Here is a 20,469-nt window from a genome sequence, read left to right as displayed (position 1 = left end):
TTTGAACTACAGCATTTATTCCTACAAACCATCACGACAACGTTCTTTCTGTGAGTGAATGCAAGCGTTCTCACACTTCATCCAAATTACAGTTTAGCAGACCTACCAACAAACTATAGAGATTTGTTTTTCTCTGTGTCACTGTAATCTTTCCTATGTAAGGCTCTCGAACTTCTTCCAAACCACAGTTTAGCATGCCAACAAAATACGATCACAGAGTTGCTTTCTCTGCGTGAATGTAAGCATTCGTATATATGACTCTCCTACTTCCTCCAAAATACAGTTTAGAATGCTTACAAACCACCACCCAAACGTTGCGTTCTCTGAGTCAATGTAAGCGTTCCCATGTTTGACTCTCACAATTGATGCAATCTAGAATTTAGCATGCTTAGAAACAATCTCCCGAGAGTTGCTTTCTCTGGGTGACTGTAAACTTTCCTATGTAAGACTCATGAACTTCTTCCAAACTACAGTTTAGCATGCCAAAAAAACACCGCCCCATAGTTGATTTCTCTTCGTGATCATAAGCGTTCCCATATATGACTCTCATTCTTCTTTCAAAATAGAATTTAGCAGATCTACAAAATGGCCCCCGATGGTTGCTTTCTCTAAGTGACTGTAATTTTCCCCAGATATGACTCTCGAAATTCCTCCAAACTACAGATTAGCATGCATACATACGCCACCCAACAGTTGCTTTCTCTGCGTGAATGTAACCGTTCATATATGACTCTCCTACTTCTTCCGAACTACAGTTATTATGCCTACAAACCACCACCCAAACGTTGTGTTCTCTGAGTGAATGTAAGCGTTCCCATGTTTGACTCTCACAATCGCTGCTTGTTAGAGTTTAGCAGGCTTGCAAAGCTCTCCTGAGTGTTGCTTTCTCTAGGTGACTGTAAGCTATCCTACATAACACTCTCGAACTTCTTCCAAACTGCAGTTTAGCATCCCCACAACACATCACCCCATAGTTTCTTTCTACGCATGAATGTAAGCGTTTGTATATAAGACTCTGACACGTCTTTCAAAATACAATTTAGCAGACTTAAAAAATCACCCGCCAAGAGTTGCTTTCTCTAAGTGACTGTCAGCTTTCGAACTTCTTCCAATCTATAGTTTAGCATGCCTGCACTACAGCACCCCGTATTTGCTTTCTCTGTGTTAATGTAAGCGTTCGTATTTATGTCTCTTGTACCTCTTCCAAAGTAGAGTTTAGTATGCTCACAAACGGCCACCCCAACGTTGCTTTCTCTGAGTGAATGTAAGCGTTCCTGTATATGATTTTAACACTTCTTTGAAAATAGAGTTTAGCAGGCCTACGAACCACCCCCCAAGAGTTGCTTTCTCTAAATGACTGTAAGCTTTCCAGATATGACTCTCGAACATCCTCCAAACTATAGTTTAGTAGGCATACACACATCACTCCATAGCTGGTTTGTCTGCGTGAATGTAACCGTTCATATATATGACTTTCCTACTTCTTCCGAACTACAATTAAGGCCACAAACTGCAACCCAAACCTTGCGTTCTGAGTGGATGTAAACCTTCCCATACTTGACTTTAAGAGTTGGTGCAAATTATCAGGCTTAGAAACCATCTCCCAAGAGTTGCTCTCTCTAGGTGACTGTAAGCTTTGCTATATAAGATTCTAAACTTCCTCCAAACTATAGTTTAGTAGGCATACAAACCTCACTCCATAGTTGCTTTCTCTGCATGAATGTAAGCGTTCCTATATATGATTCTCATACTTTCTCCAAACTAGAGTTTAGTATGCCTACAAAACACAACCCCATCCTCGATTTCTCTGAGTCAATGTACGTGGTCCCCAATATGACTCTCCCACTTCTTCCAAAGTAGAGTTTTGCAGGCCTTCCCTTCATCCCCCGAAAGTTGGTTTCTATAAATGAGTGTACGCTTTCCTATATAACTTCTTCCAAACTAGAGATTAGCATGGGTACAAAAAAGCCACCCCATAATTGCTTTCTCTGCATGAATGTAAGCGTTCCCATATATCATTTTCCTACTTCTTCCAAACTAGAGTTTAGTATGCCTAGAAACCACCACACCATCGTTGCTTTCTCTGAGTGAATGTAACCCTTTCCATATATGACTCTCAATCTAAACCAAAATAGAGTTTAGCACGCCTACATTCCACACCCAGAGATTTGCTTTCTCTAAGTGACTCTAAGCTTTCTTATATGTGATTCTCAAACTTCGTCCAAACTAGAGTTTAGCATGCCTAGAAAACACCACCCCACAGTTCCTTTCTCTGCATGAATGTAAGCGTTTGAATATATGACTCTGGTACTTCTTTCAAAATACAATTTAGCAGACCTAAAAATCCACCGCCAAGAGTTGCTTTCTCTAAGTGACTGTCTGCTTTCGAACTTCTTCCAAACTATATTTTAGCAGGCCTACAAAACACCACCCCATAGTTGCTTTCTCTGCGTCCATATAAGCGTTCATATATATGACTCTAGTACTTCTTCCAAACTGGAGTTAGTATACCTACAAACCGGCACCCCAATTTACCTTTCTCTGAGTGAATGAAGCCTATCCATGTATGCCTCTTTCACTTCATCCAAATTAGAGTTTAGCGGCTTACAAACCACCTCCTGTGAGTTGCTTTCTCTAGGTGACTGTAAACTTTCCTATATAAGACTCTCGAACTTCTTCCAAACTACAGTTTAGCATGCCAACAATACAGCGCCCCATCGTTGATTTCTCTGAGTGAACATAAGCGTTCCCATATATGACTCTCACTCTTTTTCCAAAATAGAATTTAGCAGACCTACACACCAGCCCCCGATTGTTCCTTTCTCTAAATGACTCTAATTTTCCCCAGATATGACTCTCGAACTTCCTCCAAACTACAGATTATGATTATTACATACGCCACCCCACAGTTGCTTTCTCTGCGTGAATGTAACCGTTCATATATGACTCTCCTACTTCTTCGAACTACAGTTGTTATTCCTACAAACCACCACGACAAAGTTCTTTCTCTGAGTGAATGCAAGCGTTCTCACACATCATCCAAATTACAGTTTAGTAGACCTACCAACAAACTACAGAGAGTTGTTTTCTCTGTGTCACTGTAATCTTTCCTATATAAGGCTCTCGAACTTCTTCCAAACCACAGTTTAGCATGCCAACAAAATACGATCACAGAGTTGCTTTCTCTGCGTGAATGTAAGCATTCGTATATATGACTCTCCTACTTCCTCCAAAATACAGTTTAGAATGCTTACAAACCACCACCCAAACGTTGCATTCTCTGAGTGAATGTAAGTGTTCCCATGTTTGACTCTCACAATTGATGCAAATTAGAGTTTAGCACGCTGAGAAACAATCTGCCGAGAGTTACTTTCTCTAGGTGACTGTAAGCTTTCTTATATAAGACTCGCGAACTTCTTCCAAACTACACTTTAGCATCCCAACGAAACACTGCCCCATCGTTGATTTCTCTGAGTGAACATAAGCGTTCCCACATATGAATTTCACTCTTCTTCCAAAATAGAATTTAGCAGATCTACAAAACGGCCTCCGATTGTTGCTTTCTCTAAGTGACTGCAATTTTCCCCAGATATGACTCTCGAACTTCCTCCAAAGTATAGATTAACATGCGTACATACACCACCCAACAGTTTCTTTCTCTGCGTGAATGTAACCGTTCATATATATGACTCTCCTACTTCTTCCGAACTACAGTTATTATGCCTACAAACCACCACCCAAACGTTGTGTTCTCTCCGTGAATGTAAGCGTTCCCATGTTTGACTCTCACAATTGCTGCTAATTAGTGTTTAGAGGCTTGTATAGCTGTCCCGAGTGTTGCTTTCTCTAGGTGACTGTAAGCTATCCTATATAACACTCTCGAACTCCTTCCAAACTGCAGTTTAGCATGCCAACAACACATCACCCCATAGTTTCTTTCTCTGCATGAATGTAAGCGCTTGTATATGACTCTGGTACGTCTTTCAAAATACAATTTAGCAGACCTAAAAATCACCCGCCAAGAGTTGCTTTCTCTAAGTGACTGTCAGCTTTCGAACATCTTCCAATCTATAGTTTAGCATGCCTGCATTACAGCACCCCGTATTTGCTTTCTCTGTGTTAATGTAAGCGTTCGTATTTATGTTTCTCGTACCTCTTCCAAAGTAGAGTTTAGTATGCTCAAAAACGGCCACCCCAACGTTGCTTTCTCTGAGTGAATGTAAGCGTTCCTGTATATGATTCGAACACTTCATTGAAAATAGAGTTTAGCAGGCCTACGAACCACCCCCAGAGAGTTGCTTTCTCTAAATGAATGTAAGCTTTCCAGATATGACTCTCGAGCATCCTCCAATCTATCGTTTAGTAGGCATACAAACATCACTCCATAGTTGCTTTCTCTGCATGAATGTAAGCGTTCCTATATATGATTCTCGTCCTTCTTCCAAACTAGAGTTTAGTATGCCTACAAACCACAACCCCATCGTTGATTTCTCCGAGTGAATGTACCCAGTCCCCCATATGATTCTCCCCCTTCTTCCAAAGTAGAGTTTTGCAGGCCTACAAACCATCCCCCGAAAGTTGGTTTCTATAAATGACGGTACGCTTTCCTATATATTTCTCTTTAACTTCTTGCAAAATAGAGATTAGCATGGCTACAAAAAAGCCACCCCATAATTGCTTTCTCTGCATGAATGTAAGCGTTCCCATATATCATTCTCCTACTTCTTCCAAACTAGAGTTCAGTATGCCTACAAACCACCACACCATCGTTGCTTTCTCTGAGTGAATGTAAGCCTTCCCATATATGACTCTCACTCCGAAACCAAAATAGAGTTTAGCACGCCTACATTCCACACCCAGAGATTTGCTTTAAGCGACTCTAAGCTTTCTTATATGTGATTCTCAAACTTCATCCAAACTAGAGTTTAGCATGCCTAGAAAACACCACCCCAGAGTTGCTTTCTCTGCATGAATGTAAGCGTTTGAATATATGACTCTGGTATTTCTTTCAAAATACAATTCAGCAGACCGAAAAATGAACCGCCGAGAGTTGCTTTCTCTAAGTGACTGTCTGCTTTCGAACTTCTTCCAAACTATATTTTAGCAGGCCTACAAAACACCACCCCATAGTTGCTTTCTCTGCGTCCATATAAGCGTTCATATATATGACTCTAGTACTTCTTCCAAACTGGAGTTAGTATACCTACAAACCGGCACCCCAATTTACCTTTCTCTGAGTGAATGAAGCGTATCCATGTATGCCTCTTTCACTTCATCCAAATTAGAGTTTAGCGGCTTACAAACCACCTCCTGTGAGTTGCTTTCTCTAGGTGACTGTAAACTTTCCTATATAAGACTCTCGAACTTCTTCCAAACTACAGTTTAGCATGCCAACAATACAGCGTCCCATCGTAGATTTCTCTGAGTCAACATAAGCGTTCCCATATATGACTCTCACTCTTCTTCCAAAATAGAATTTAGCAGACCTACACACCAGCCCCCGATTGTTCCTTTCTCTATGTGACTCTAATTTTCCCCAGATATGACTCTCGAACTTCCTCCAAACTACAGATTATGATGATTACATACACCACCCCACAGTTGCTTTCTCTGCGTGAATGTAACCGTTCATATATGACTCTCCTACTTCTTCGAACTACAGTTGTTATTCCTACAAACCACCACGACAAAGTTCTTTCTCTGAGTGAATGCAAGCGTTCTCACACTTCATCCAAATCACAGTTTAGCAGACCTACCAAGAAACTACAGAGAGTTGTTTTCTCTGTGTCACTGTAATCTTTCCTATATAAGGCTCTCGAACTTCTTCCAAACCACAGTTTAGCATGCCAACAAAATACGACCACAGAGTTGCCTTCTCTGCGTGAATGTAAGCATTCGTATATATGACTCTCCTACTTCCTCCAAAATACAGTTTAGAATGCTTACAAACCAGCCACCCAAACGTTGCATTCTCTGAGTGAATGTAAGCGTTCCCATGTTTGACTCTCACAATTGCTGCTAATTAGTGTTTAGAGGCTTGTAAAGCTGTCCCGAGTGTTGCTTTCTCTAGGTGACTGTAAGCTATCCTATATAACACTCTCGAACACCTTCCAAACTGCAGTTTAGCATCCCCACAACACATCACCCCATAGTTTCTTTCTCTGCATGAATGTAAGCGTTTGTATATGACTCTGGTACGTCTTTCAAAATACAATTTAGCAGACCTAAAAATCACCCGCCAAGAGTTGCTTTCTCTAAGTGACTGTCAGCTTTCGAACTTCTTCTAATCTATAGTTTAGCATGCCTGCACTACAGCACCCCGTATTTGCTTTCTCTGTGTTAATGTAAGCGTTAGTATTTATGTTTCTCGTACCTCTTCCAAAGTAGAGTTTAGTATGCTCAAAAACGGCCACCCCAACGTTGCTTTCTCTGAGTGAATGTAAGCGTTCCTGTATATGATTCGAACACTTCATTGAAAATAGAGTTTAGCAGGCCTACGAACCACCCCCAGAGAGTTGCTTTCTCTAAATGAATGTAAGCTTTCCAGATATGACTCTCGAGCATCCTCCAATCTATCGTTTAGTAGGCATACAAACATCACTCCATAGTTGCTTTCTCTGCATGAATGTAAGCGTTCCTATATATGATTCTCGTCCTTCTTCCAAACTAGAGTTTAGTATGCCTACAAACCACAACCCCATCGTTGATTTCTCCGAGTGAATGTACCCAGTCCCCCATATGATTCTCCCCCTTCTTCCAAAGTAGAGTTTTGCAGGCCTACAAACCATCCCCCGAAAGTTGGTTTCTATAAATGACGGTACGCTTTCCTATATATTTCTCTTTAACTTCTTGCAAAATAGAGATTAGCATGGCTACAAAAAAGCCACCCCATAATTGCTTTCTCTGCATGAATGTAAGCGTTCCCATATATCATTCTCCTACATCTTCCAAACTAGAGTTCAGTATGCCTACAAACCACCACACCATCGTTGCTTTCTCTGAGCGAATGTAAGCCTTCCCATATATGACTCTCACTCCGAAACCAAAATAGAGTTTAGCACGCCTACATTCCACACCCAGAGATTTGCTTTAAGCGACTCTAAGCTTTCTTATATGTGATTCTCAAACTTCGTCCAAACTAGAGTTTAGCATGCCTAGAAAACACCACCCCAGAGTTGCTTTCTCTGCATGAATGTAAGCGTTTGTATATATGACTCTGGTACTTCTTTCATAATACAATTTAGCACACCGAAAAATCAACCGCCGAGAATGGCTTTCTCTAAGTGACTGTCTGTTTTCGAACTTCTTCCAAATTATATTTTAGCATGCCTACAAAACACCACCCCATAGTTGCTTTCTCTGCATCAATATAAGCGTTCATATATATGCCTCTCTCACTTCATCTAAATTAGAGTTTAGCAGGCCTACAAACAACACCCCGTGATTTGCTTTCTCTAGGTGATTGTAAACTTTCCTATATAAGAATCTCCAACTTCTTTCAAACTACACCATGCCAACAAAACACCACGCAGTGGTTGCTTTCTATGAGTGAACATAAGCGTCCCCATATATGACTCACACTCTGTTTCCAAAATAGAATTTAGCAGATCTACAAACCAACCCAGGATGGTTCCTTTCCCTAAGTGACTGTAATTTTCCCCAGATATGACTCTCGCACTTCCTCCAAACTACAGATTAACATGCATACATCGTCACCCCACAGTTGCGTTCTCTGCGTGAATGTAACGGTTCATATATATGACTCTCCTACTTCTTCCCAACTACAGTTATTATGCCTTCAAACCATCACCATGTTTCTTTCTCTGAGTGAATGAATGCAAGTGTTCTCACATTTCATCCAAGTTAGAGTTTAGCAGGCCTACCAATAAACTTCCGAGAGTTGTTTTCTCTGTGTCACTGTAATCTTTCCTATATAAGACTCTCGAACTTCTTCCAAAACACAGTTTAGCATGCCAACAAAATACGACCCCAGAGTTGCTTTCTCTGCCTGAATGTAAGCGTTCATATACATGACTCTCGTACTTCCTCCAAAATACAGTTTAGAATGCCTACAAACCACCACCCAAACGTTGCGTTCTCTGAATGAATGAAAGCATTCCCATGTTTGACTCTCACAATTGATGCAAAGTAGAGTTTAGCAGGCCAAGAAAGGCTCTCCCGAGAGTTACTTTCTCTAGGTGACTGTAAGCTTTCCTAAATAAGACTCTCCAACTTCTTCCAAACTACAGGTTAACATGCCCACAAAACATCACCCCATGGTTTTTTCTTTGCATGAATGTAAGCATTAGTATATATGACTCTGGTACTTCTTTCAAAATACAATTTAGCAGACCTAAAAATCACCCACCAAGAGTTGCTTTCTCTAAGTGACTGTTCAGCTTTAGAACTTCTTCCAAACTATAGCATGCTTACAAAACACCACCCCGTAGTTGCTTTCTCTGTGTGAATGTAAGCGTTCCCAAATATCATTCTCGTACTTCTTCCAAACTATTTAGTATGCCTACAAAAACCACTCCAGTGTTGTTTCTCTGAGGGAATGTAAGCGGTCCCATGTTTGACTCTCACACTTCATCCAAATTAGAGTTTAGCATGTGTACAAAAAAAATCTCCCGAGAGTTGCTTTCCCTAGGTGACGGTAATCTTTCCTGTATAAGGTTCTCCAACTTCTTCCAAACTGCAGTTTAGCTTGCCTACAAAACCTGATGCCATAAGTGCTTTCTCTGTGTGAATGTAAGTGTTCCTATATAGGACTCTCGTACTTCTTCCAAACTACAGTTTAGTATGCCCTACAAACCACCACCCAAACGTTGTTTTCTCTGAGTGAATGTAAGCGTTCCCATATATGACTCTCACACTTGAACCAAAATAACTATTTCAACCAAAATAACTCTACATTCCACACCCAGAGAGTTGCTTTCTCTACGTGACTGTAAACTTTCCTATATATGACTCTCAAACTTCGTCCAAACTAGAGTTTTGCACCCTACAAAACACCACCCCATAGTTGCATTCGGTGCCAGAATGTAAGCGGTTCTACATGTGATTCTCTTGCTTTTTCCAAATTACAGGTTAGTATGCCTAGGAACCACAACCACAACGTTGCTTTCACTGAGTTCCCATATATTATTCTAACACTTCATTGAAAATAGAGTTTAGCAGGCCTACGAAACACCCCCGAGAGTTGCTTTCACTAAGTGACTGTAAGCTTCCCAGATATGGCTCTCGAACTTCCTCCAAACTATATTTTAGTAGGCATACAAACATCACTCCATAGTTGCTTTCTCTGCGTGAAGGTAAGCTTTCCTATATACGATTCTCGTACTTCTTCCAAACTAGAGTTGACTATGCCTACAAATCACAATCCCATCGTTGATTTCTCTGAGTGAATGCACGCGGTCCCCAATATGACTCTCCCCCTTCTTCCAAACTGGAGTTTTGCAGGTGTACAAAACATCCCCCGAGAGTTGGTTTCTATGACTGTACCCTTTCCTATATATTACTCCTTAACTTCTTCCAAACTAGAGATTAGCATGGCTACAAAAACGCCACCCCATAATTGCTTTCTCTACGTGAATGTAAGCGTTCCCATATATCATTCTCCTACTTCTTCCAAACTAGAGTTTAGTATGCCTACAAACCACCACCCCGTCGTTGCTTTCTCTGAGGGAATGTAAGCCTTCCCATATATGACTCTCACTCTTAAACCAAAATAGAGTTTAGCAGGCCTACATTCCACACCCAGAGATTTGCTTTCTCTAAGTGACTCTAAGCTTTCTTATATGTGATTCTCAAACTTCATCCAAACTAGAGGTTAGCATGCCTATAAAACACCACCCCATAGTTACTTTCAGTGCGTCAAAATGTATGTGCTCCTATATGTGATTCTCCTGCTTCTTCTAAACTGCAGTTTAGTAAGCCTACAAACAACCCCATCGTTGCTTTCTCTGAGTGAATGTAAGCGTTCTCATATATGATTCTCACACTTCAACCAAAACAAGGTTTTGCAGGCCTACAAACCACCCGCCAAGACTTGCTTTTTCAAAGTGGCTGTTACCTTTCCTATATAGGACTCTGGAACTTCTCCCAAGCTAGACTTTAATATGTCTACCTGACACTACTCCGTAGTTGCTCTCGCTGTGTGAATGTAAGCGTTCCTATATATGAGTCTTGTACTTCTTCCTAACTAGCATCTGGCATGCCAAAATAACACTCCCCCATAGTTGCTTTCTTTGAGTCAATGTAAACATTCCTATATATGTCTCTCGCACTTCTTCCAAACTAGAGTTGAATAAGTCTACAAACAAATCCCCGACAGCTGTTTTCTCTGAATGAATTTAAGCGTTCCTATATATGACTATGGCACTTCCTCCAAACTAGAGTTTAGCAAGTCTACACTCCACCCCTGTTCGTTGCTTTCTCTAAGTTACTGTAAGCTTTCTTATACATGGCTCTCGAAATTTTCCAAACTAGAGTTAGCATGCCTACTATACACCTACACATAATTGCTTTGTCTGAGTGAATATAAGCCTTCCTATATATGACTGTCGCACTTTTTCCAAATTAGAGTGTAGCCAGCCTGGAAAGCACCCCTTATAGTTGCTTTCATTGAGTGAATGTTAACATTCCTATGTATGACTCTCGCAACTTTTCCAATCTAAGATTTTAGCAATGCTACAAATCCCCCGCCGAGAGTTCCTATACATAACTGTCCTCTTTTTCCAAGCTAGAGTTTAGGAAGCCTAGAAACCGTCCCCCCGTAGACGCTTTATGTGAACGTAAGCGTTCTATATATGACTCTCGCCTTCCTCCAAACTAGAGCTTAGCAAGCCTACAAACCAACTCCCTATAATTGCTTTCTCTGAATGAATGATATCGTTCCTATATAAGACTCTCGAACTTCTTCCAAACCAGAGTTTAACAAGCCAAAAAAGCACCCCCCATAGATGCTTCCTCTAACTCAAGGCTAATATTCCTATATATGATTCAGCTTCTTCATCCAAACTAGAGTAAGGCAAGCCTACAAATCACACATCAATAGTTGCTTTCTATAAGTAAATGTAAGCATCCCTATATATGACTATAGCAATTCTTCCAAACTGGAGTTTAGCAAGCCTACAGACCCCAGGACTCCACTCCATAGTACCCTGGGCATTGGCGCCTGCCTGTCATGCAGGACATAGGGGTGGACGCTCATCTCAGACACAGCATTGGTGGATTCTAGGCTTTTTTAAGTTCTTGAATTGAAAAAGTCTGAGAATTGGAATTCGGTTTAGGGTAAGGTTAGGTGTTAGGGACTAGGATTAGATTTAGGGGTTAGAGTTTTAGCTTAGAATTAGGGTTAGGATTACTGTTAGGGTTAGAGATTAGGATTATGTTTAGTGGTTGGGTTTAGGTTTAGGGTGAGAGGCAAGAGTAAGGGTCAGGGATTAGGGTTACTGTTAGGAGTTAGATTCAGGGCTTACGAAGGGTTTGGTTTAGTGATAGGGTTAGGGCTTACGTTTAACGGTGTGTGTTAGGGGACGGGCCCTGTCTAACGTACGGGGCACTATGGGTGTGGAGCAAGGCTGTGTCCCCACTTCATCGTACCCTGGGTGTTGGGCTTGAACTGTCACGCAGGACAAAGGCAGAGGCTCATCTAACGCATGGTTAGGATTAAGGTTTAAGGTTAGGGTCAGGGTTGAGGGTTAGGGTTAACAGAGTTAGGGTAAGGGGGTTAGGGATAGGGTTAGTGTTAAGGGTTACGGGTAGGTTTAGGGTTCAGGGTTAGAGTTAGCATTAGGGCTTAAGGTTAGGATTAGGCGGTAGGTCAGATTTAGGGTTAGATCTAGGCGTTAGGGTAAGGGTTAGCATTAGAGTTAAGACATAGGGTAAGGTTTAATGCTTAGATTAGGGTTAGGGTTTGGGGTTAAAGTAAGTGTTAGGGGTTAGGTTTAAGAATCAAAGGTTAGGGTTATTTTTAGCTGTAGTGTTAGGGTTAGGGATAAGGGATCCCATTAGCATTAAGGGTCTTCCTTACTGTAGGGTTAAGGGTTAGGCTTAGAGTTAAAGGTGAAGGTTCGGGTCAGTGTTAAGATTTAGGGTGAGGGTTAACGGTTAGGGTAAAGGTTAAGCGTTAGGGTTAGGGATTAGTGATTAGGGTTTTTGGTTAGTGTTAGGGTTAGCGGTTAGGAGTTAGTGTTTTATGAAGGGGTATGGTTAGAATTAGGATTGGGGTTAGAGTTAGGGTGAGGTATAGGGGTTAGGTTTAGGGGTTAGTTTTAGGGTAAAAGGATAGGATTAGGGTTACGGGTTGGGCTTAGGTTTAGGGTTAAAGTTTACTGCTAGGGTTAGGGATAGGGTTCAGGGTTAGCTTTAGGGGTTCTGGTTAGGGTTAGGTGTTAGGTTAGTGTCAGGGTTAGGTCTAGTCGTGAGGGTAAGGTTTAGGGTTAGCTTTAAGAGCTAGGGTTAGGTTTAATGGTTAGGATTAGGATTAGGGTTAAGGGTTAGGGTAAGGCTTAGGGGTTAGGGTGAAGGGTTAGGGTTTTTGTTAGGCATAGCGTTGGGGTTAGAAGTAAGGGTTACTGTCAGTGTTAGGGTTGTGGGTAGGGTTACGGTTAGGGTTAGCGGTTTAGAATTAGGGTTAGGGATTAGGTGTCACAGTGATGACTAGGAGATAGGGTTAGAATTATGGGATAGGGGTTGTTCTCAGGAAATGGGTTATGCATTAACGTTAGGATAAGAGGTTAAAGTTAGGCGCACGGTGAGGTTTATGTGTTAAGGGGAGAAATAGAAACAGGGTTGGGTGTTATGTTCAGGGTTAGGGTTATCTGTTAAAGGTATTGTTTATGCTTAGCGCACGAGCCCTGTCTACATTAGGCGGGCGGGAGGACTTTAGGGGGCTGGGATTGTACCCGGGAACCCACTCTATCATACTCTGGGTATGGTCCCGTGGGTTTCATGCAGGACACAGTGGTAGAGCCTCCTTTCATGCATGGCATGGGAGGATTGCAGGCTTTCTAAACTCTAAGAAAGCAAGAAGTCTGAGAATTAGATTTAGGGTTAGGATTCTGGTTAGGGTTAAGGATGAAGTTTAGTGTTAGGGTGAGGGCTTAGGGTCAGGGATTAGGGTTAGGGTTAAAGGTTACTCTTAGGTTTAACGGTTACACTTTGGTTTAGGGTTGAGGTTTACGGTTAGGGTTAAGATGAGGGGTTAGGGTTTGGTACAGGGTTAGGGTTAAGTGTTAGGTTTAGGGTTGAAGATTAGGATTAGGGTTAGGATTAAAGGTTAGCATGAGAGTTAACGCTTAGGGATAAGGTTAAGAGTTAGGGTTTAGGGTTAGGGTTAGGGTTAGTTTTAGGGTTAGAGTTATGTGCTATGGTTTGTGTTAGAGGTTAGGGTTAGGTTTACTGGTCACGGTTAGGGTTACGTTTAGGGGGTAGCATTAGGGTTAGGGTTAGGGTTAAGGGATAGGATTAGGGATAAGTGTTGGGCTTAGGGTTAGGGTTTAGTGTTAGGGTTAGCATTAAGGATTAGGGTTAGGGTCAGGATTAAATGCTTGGGTGCAGGTAATGGTTAGGGTCAGGGTTAAGGTTCACGGATAGGGTTAGTGTTAAGGGGTACGGGTAGGTTTAGGGTTCACGGTTAGAGCTAGCATTAGGGCTTAAGGTTAGGATTAGGCGGTAGGTTAGATTTAGGGTTAGATCTAGGCGTTAGGGTAAGGGATAGCATTAGGGTTAAGAGATAGGGTTAGGTTTAATGCTTAGGATTAGGGTTAGGGTTTGGGGTGAAAGTAAGTGTTAGGGGTTAGGTTTAAGGATCCAAGGTTAGGGTTATTGTTAGCTGTAGTGTTAGGGTTAGGGATAAGGGATCCCATTAGCATTAAGGGTCTTCCTTACTGTAGGGTTAAGGGTTAGGCTTAGAGTTAAAGGTTAAGGTTAGGGTCAGTGTTAAGATTTAGGGTGAGGGTTAACGGTTAGGGTAAAGGTTAAGCGTTAGGGTTAGGGATTAGTGATTAGGGTTTTTGGTTAGTGTTAGGGTTAGCGGTTAGGAGTTAGTGTTTTATGAAGGGGTATGGTTAGAATTAGGATTGGGGTTAGAGTTAGGGTGAGGTATAGGGGTTAGGTTTAGGGGTTAGTTTTAGGGTAAAAGGATAGGATTAGGGTTACGGGTTGGGCTTAGGTTTAGGGTTAAAGTTTACTGCTAGGGTTAGAGATACGGTTCAGGGTTAGCTTTAGGGGTTCTGGTTAGGGTTAGGTGTTAGGTTAGTGTCAGGGTTAGGTCTAGTCGTGAGGGTAAGGTTTAGGGTTAGCTTTAAGAGCTAGGGTTAGGTTTAATGGTTAGGATTAGGATTAGGGTTAAGGGTTAGGGTAAGGCTTAGGGGTTAGGGTGAAGGGTTAGGGTCAAGGGTTAGGGTTTTTGTTAGGCATAGCGTTGGGGTTAGAAGTAAGGGTTACTGTCAGTGTTAGGGTAGTAGGTAGTGTTACGGTTAGGGTTAGCGGTTTAGAATTAGGGTTAGGGATTAGGTGTCACAGTGATGACTAGGAGATAGGGTTAGAATTATGGGATAGGGGTTGTTCTCAGGAAATGGGTTATGCATTAACGTTAGGATAAGAGGTTAAATTTAGGCACACGGTGAGGTTTACGTGTTAAGGGGAGAAATAGGAACAGGGTTGGGTGTTATGTTCAGGGTTAGGGTTATCTGTTAAAGGTATTGTTTATGCTTAGTGCACGGGCCCTGTCTGCAGTAGGCGGGCGGGGGGAGTTTAGGGGGCTGGGATTATACCCGGGAACCCACTTTATCATACTCTGGGTATGGGCCCGTGGGTTTCATGCCGGACACATTGGTAGAGCCTCCTTTCACGCATGGCATGGGAGGATTGCAGGCTTTCTAAACTCTAAGAAAGCAAGAAGTCTGAGAATTAGATTTAGGGTTAGGATTATGGTTAGGGTTAAGAATGAAGTTTAGTGTTAGGGTGTGGGCTTAGGGTTAGGTAATAGGGTTAGGGTTAAAGGTTACTCTTAGGTTTAACGGTTACACTTTGGTTTAGGGTTGAGGTTTACGGTTAGGGTTATGATGAGGGATTAAGGTTTGGTACAGGGTTAGGGTTAAGTGTTAGGTTTAGGGTTGAAGATTAGGATTAGGGTTAGGATTAAAGGTTAGCGTGATAGTTAACGCTTAGGGTTAAGGTTAAGAGTTATGGTTTAGGGTCAGGTTTAGGGTTAGGGTTAGTTTTAGGGTTAGAGTTATGTGCTATGGTTTGTGTTAGAGTTTAGGTTTAGGTTTACTGGTCACGGTTAGGGTTACGTTTAGGGGGTAGCATTAGGGTTAGGGTTAGGGTTAAGGGATAGGATTAGGGTTAAGTGTTGGGCTTAGGGTTAGGGTTTAGTGTTAGGGTTAGCATTAAGGATTAGGGTTAGGGTCAGGGTTAAATGCTTGGGTGCGGGTAATGGTTAGGGTCAGGGTTAAGGTTCATGGATGGGGTTACTGTTAAGGGTTATGGGTAGGTTTAGGGTTCAGGGTTAGAGTTAGCATTGGGGATTAAGGTTAGGATTAGGCGGTAGGATAGATTTTGGGTTAGATCTAGGCGTTAGGGTAAGGGCTAGCGTTAGGGTTAAGAGATAGGGTTAGGTTTAATGCTTAGGATTAGGGTTAGGGTTTGGGGTGAAAGTAAGTGTTAGGGGTTAGGTTTAAGGATCCAAGGTTAGGGTTATTTTTAGCTGTAGTGTTAGGGTTAGGGATAAGGGATCCCATTAGCATTAAGGGTCTTCCTTACTGTAGGGTTAAGGGTTAGGCTTAGAGTTAAAGGTTAAGGTTAGGGTCAGTGTTAAGATTTAGGGTGAGGATTAACGGTTAAGGTAAAGGTTAAGCGTTAGGGTTAGGGATTAGTCATTAGGGTTTTTGGTTAGTGTTAGGGTTAGCGGTTAGGAGTTAGTGTTTTATGAAGGGGTATGGTTAGAATTAGGATTGGGGTTAGAGTTAGGGTGAGGTATAGGGGTTAGGTTTAGGGGTTAGTTTTAGGGTAAAAGGATAGGATTAGGGTTACGGGTTGGGCTTAGGTTTAGGGTTAAAGTTTACTGCTAGGGTTAGGGATAGGGTTCAGGGTTAGCTTTAGGGGTTCTGGTTAGGGTTAGGTGTTAGGTTAGTGTCAGGGTTAGGTCTAGTCGTGAGGGTAAGGTTTAGGGTTAGCTTTAAGAGCTAGGGTTAGGTTTAATGGTTAGGATTAGGATTAGGGTTAAGGGTTAGGGTAAGGCTTAGGGGTTAGGGTGAAGGGTTAGGGTCAAGGGTTAGGGTTTTTGTTAGGCATAGCGTTGGGTTTAGAAGTAAGGGTTACTGTCAGTGTTAGGGTTGTAGGTAGGGTTACGGTTAGGGTTAGCGGTTTAGAATTAGTGTTAGGGATTAGGTGTCACAGTGATGACTAGGAGATAGGGTTAGAATTATGGAATAGGGGTTGTTCTCAGGAAATGGGTTATGCATTAACGTTAGGATAAGAGGTTAAAGTTAGGCGCACGGTGAGGTTTACGTGTTAAGGGGAGAAATAGGAACAGGGTTGGGTGTTATGTTCAGGGTTAGGGTTATCTGTTAAAGGTATTGTTTATGCTTAGTGCACGGGCCCTGTCTGCAGTAGGCGGGCGGGGGGAGTTTAGGGGGCTGGGATTGTACCCGGGAACCTACTCTATCATACTCTGGGTATGGGCCGATGGGTTTCATGCATGACGCAGTGGTAGAGCCTCCTTTCACGCATGGCATGGGAGGATTGCAGGCTTTCTAAACTCTAAGAAAGCAAGAAGTCTGAGAATTAGATTTAGGGTTAGGATTCTGGTTAGGGTTAAGGATGAAGTTTAGTGTTAGTGTGAGGGCTTAGGATTAGGGATTAGGGTTAGGGTTAAAGGTTACTCTTAGGTTTAACAGTTACACTTTGGTTTAGGGTTGAGGTTTACGGTTAGGGTTAAGATGAGGGGTTAGGGTTTGGTACAGGGTTAGGGTTAAGTGTTAGGTTTAGGGTTGAAGATTAGGATTAGGGTTAGGATTAAAGGTTAGCGTGAGAGTTAACGCTTAGGGTTAAGGTTAAGAGTTAGGGTTTAGGGTTAGGGTTAGGGTTAGGGTTAGTTTTAGGGTTAGAGTTATGTGCTATGGTTTGTGTTAGAGGTTAGGGTTAGGTTTACTGGTCACGGTTAGGGTTACGTTTAGGGGGTAGCATTAGGGTTAGGGTTAGGGTTAAGGGATAGGATTAGGGATAAGTGTTGGGCTTAGGGTTAGGGTTTAGTGTTAGGGTTAGCATTAAGGATAAGGGTTAGGGTCAGGGTTAAATGCTTGGGTGCGGGTAATGGTTAGGGTCAGGGTTAAGGTTCACAGATAGGGTTAGTTTTAAGGGTTACGGGTAGGTTTAGGGTTCACGGTTAGAGCTAGCATTAGGGCTTAAGGTTAGGATTAGGCGGTAGGTTAGATTTAGGGTTAGATCTAGGCGTTAGGGTAAGGGCTAGCGTTAGGGTTAAGAGATAGGGTTAGGTTTAATGCTTAGGATTAGGGTTAGGGTTTGGGGTGAAAGTAAGTGTTAGGGGTTAGGTTTAAGGATCCAAGGTTAGGGTTATTGTTAGCTGTAGTGATAGGGTTAGGGATAAGGGATCCCATTAGCATTAAGGGTCTTCCTTACTGTAGGGTTAAGGGTTAGGCTTAGAGTTAAAGGTTAAGGTTCGGGTCAGTGTTAAGATTTAGGGTGAGGGTTAACGGTTAGGGTAAAGGTTAAGCGTTAGGGTTAGGGATTAGTGATTAGGGTTTTTGGTTAGTGTTAGGGTTAGCTGTTAGGAGTTAGTGTTTTATGAAGGGGTATGGTTAGAATTAGGATTGGGGTTAGAGTTAGGGTGAGGTATAGGGGTTAGGTTTAGGGGTTAGTTTTAGGGTAAAAGGATAGGATTAGGGTTACGGGTTGGGCTTAGGTTTAGGGTTAAAGTTTACTGCTAGGGTTAGGGATAGGGTTCAGGGTTAGCTTTAGGGGTTCTGGTTAGGGTTAGGTGTTAGGTTAGTGTCAGGGTTAGGTCTAGTCGTGAGGGTAAGGTTTAGGGTTAGCTTTAAGAGCTAGGGTTAGGTTTAATGGTTAGGATTAGGATTAGGGTTAAGGGTTAGGGTAAGGCTTAGGGGTTAGGGTGAAGGGTTAGGGTCAAGGTTTAGGGTTTTTGTTAGGCATAGCGTTGGGGTTAGAAGTAAGGGTTACTGTCAGTGTTAGGGTAGTAGGTAGGGTTACGGTTAGGGTTAGCGGTTTAGAATTAGGGTTAGGGATTAGGTGTCACAGTGATGACTAGGAGATAGGGTTAGAATTATGGGATAGGGGTTGTTCTCAGGAAATGGGTTATGCATTAACGTTAGGATAAGAGGTTAAATTTAGGCGCACGCTGAGGTTTACGTGTTAAGGGGAGAAATAGGAACAGGGTTGGGTGTTATGTTCAGGGTTAGGGTTATCTGTTAAAGGTATTGTTTATGCTTAGTGCACGGGCCCTGTCTGCAGTAGGCGGGCGGGGGGAGTTTAGGGGGCTGGGATTATACCCGGGAACCCACTTTATGATACTCTGGGTATGGGCCCGTGGGTTTCATGCCGGACACATTGGTAGAGCCTCCTTTCACGCATGGCATGGGAGGATTGCAGGCTTTCTAAACTCTAAGAAAGCAAGAAGTCTGAGAATTAGATTTAGGGTTAGGAATATGGTTAGGGTTAAGAATGAAGTTTAGTGTTAGGGTGTGGGCTTAGGGTTAGGTAATAGGGTTAGGGTTAAAGGTTACTCTTAGGTTTAACGGTTACACTTTGGTTTAGGGTTGAGGTTTACGGTTAGGGTTAAGATGAGGGATTAGGGTTTGGTACAGGGTTAGGGTTAAGTGTTAGGTTTAGGGTTGAAGATTAGGATTAGGGTTAGGATTAAAGGTTAGCGTGAGAGTTAACCCTTAGGGTTAAGGTTAAGAGTTATGGTTTAGGGTCAGGTTTAGGGTTAGGGTTAGTTTTAGGGTTAGAGTTATGTGCTATGGTTTGTGTTAGAGGTTAGGTTTAGGATTACTGGTCACGGTTAGGGTTACGTTTAGGGGGTAGCATTAGGGTTACGGTTAGGGTTAAGGGATAGGATTAGGGTTAAGTGTTGGGCTTAGGGTTAGGGTTTAGTGTTAGGGTTAGCATTAAGGATTAGGGTTAGGGTCAGGGTTAAATGCTTGGGTGCCGGTAATGGTTAGGGTGAGTGTTAAGGTTCACGGATAGGGTTAGTGTTAAGGGTTACGGGTAGGTTTAGGGTTCAGGGTTAGTGTTAGCATTAGGCCTTAAGGTTAGGATTAGGCGGTAGGTTAGATTTAGGGTTAGATCTAGGCGTTAGGGTAAGGGCTAGCGTTAGGGTTAAGAGATAGGGTTAGGTTTAATGCTTAGGATTAGGGTTAGGGTTTGGGGTTAAAGTAAGTGTTAGGGGTTAGGTTTAAGGATCCAAGGTTAGGGTTATTTTTAGCTGTAGTGTTAGGGTTAGGGATAAGGGATCCCATTAGCATTAAGGATCTTCCTTACTGTAGGGTTAAGGGTTAGGCTTAGAGTTAAAGGTCAAGGTTAGAGTCAGTGTTAAGATTTAGGGTGAGGGTTAACGGTTAGGGTAAAGGTTAAGCGTTAGGGTTAGGGATTAGTGATTAGGGTTTTTGGTTAGTGTTAGGGTTAGCGGTTAGGAGTTAGTGTTTTATGAAGGGGTATGGTTAGAATTAGGATTGGGGTTAGAGTTAGGGTGAGGTATAGGGGTTAGGTTTAGGGGTTAGTTTTAGGGTAAAAGGATAGGATTAGGGTTACGGGTTCGGCTTAGGTATAGGGTTAAAGTTTAGGGCTAGGGTTCGGGATAGGGTTCAGGGTTAGCTTCAGGGGTTCTGGTTAGGGTTAGGTGTTAGGTTAGTGTCAGGGTTAGGTCTAGTCGTGAGGGTAAGGTTTAAGGTTATCTTTAAGAGCTAGGGTTAGGTTTAATGGTTAGGATTAGGATTAGGGTTAAGGGTTAGGGTAAGGCTTAGGGGTTAGGGTGAAGGGTTAGGGTCAAGGGTTAGGGTTTTTGTTAGGCATAGCGTTGGGGTTAGAAGTAAGGGTTACTGTCAGTGTTAGGGTTTTAGGTAGGGTTACGGTTAGGGTTAGCGGTTTAGAATTAGGGTTAGGGATTAGGTGTCACAGTGATGACTAGGAGATAGGGTTAGAATTATGGGATAGGGGTTGTTCTCAGGAAATGGGTTATGCATTAACGTTAGGATAAGTGGTTAAAGTTAGGCGCACGGTGAGGTTTACGTGTTAAGGGGAGAAATAGGAACAGGGTTGGGTGTTATGTTCAGGGTTAGGGTTATCTGTTAAAGGTATTGTTTATGCTGAGCACACGGGCCCTGTCTGCATTAGGCGGGCGGGGGGAGTTTAGGGGGCTGTGATTGTACCCGGGAACCCACTCCATCATACTCTGGGTATGGGCCCGTGGGTTTCATGCAT

The sequence above is a fragment of the Eulemur rufifrons genome, chromosome 19 (assembly GCF_041146395.1).
Source record: "Eulemur rufifrons isolate Redbay chromosome 19, OSU_ERuf_1, whole genome shotgun sequence".
Lineage (NCBI taxonomy): Eukaryota > Metazoa > Chordata > Mammalia > Primates > Lemuridae > Eulemur > Eulemur rufifrons.
This window is presented reverse-complemented; position numbering follows the sequence as displayed.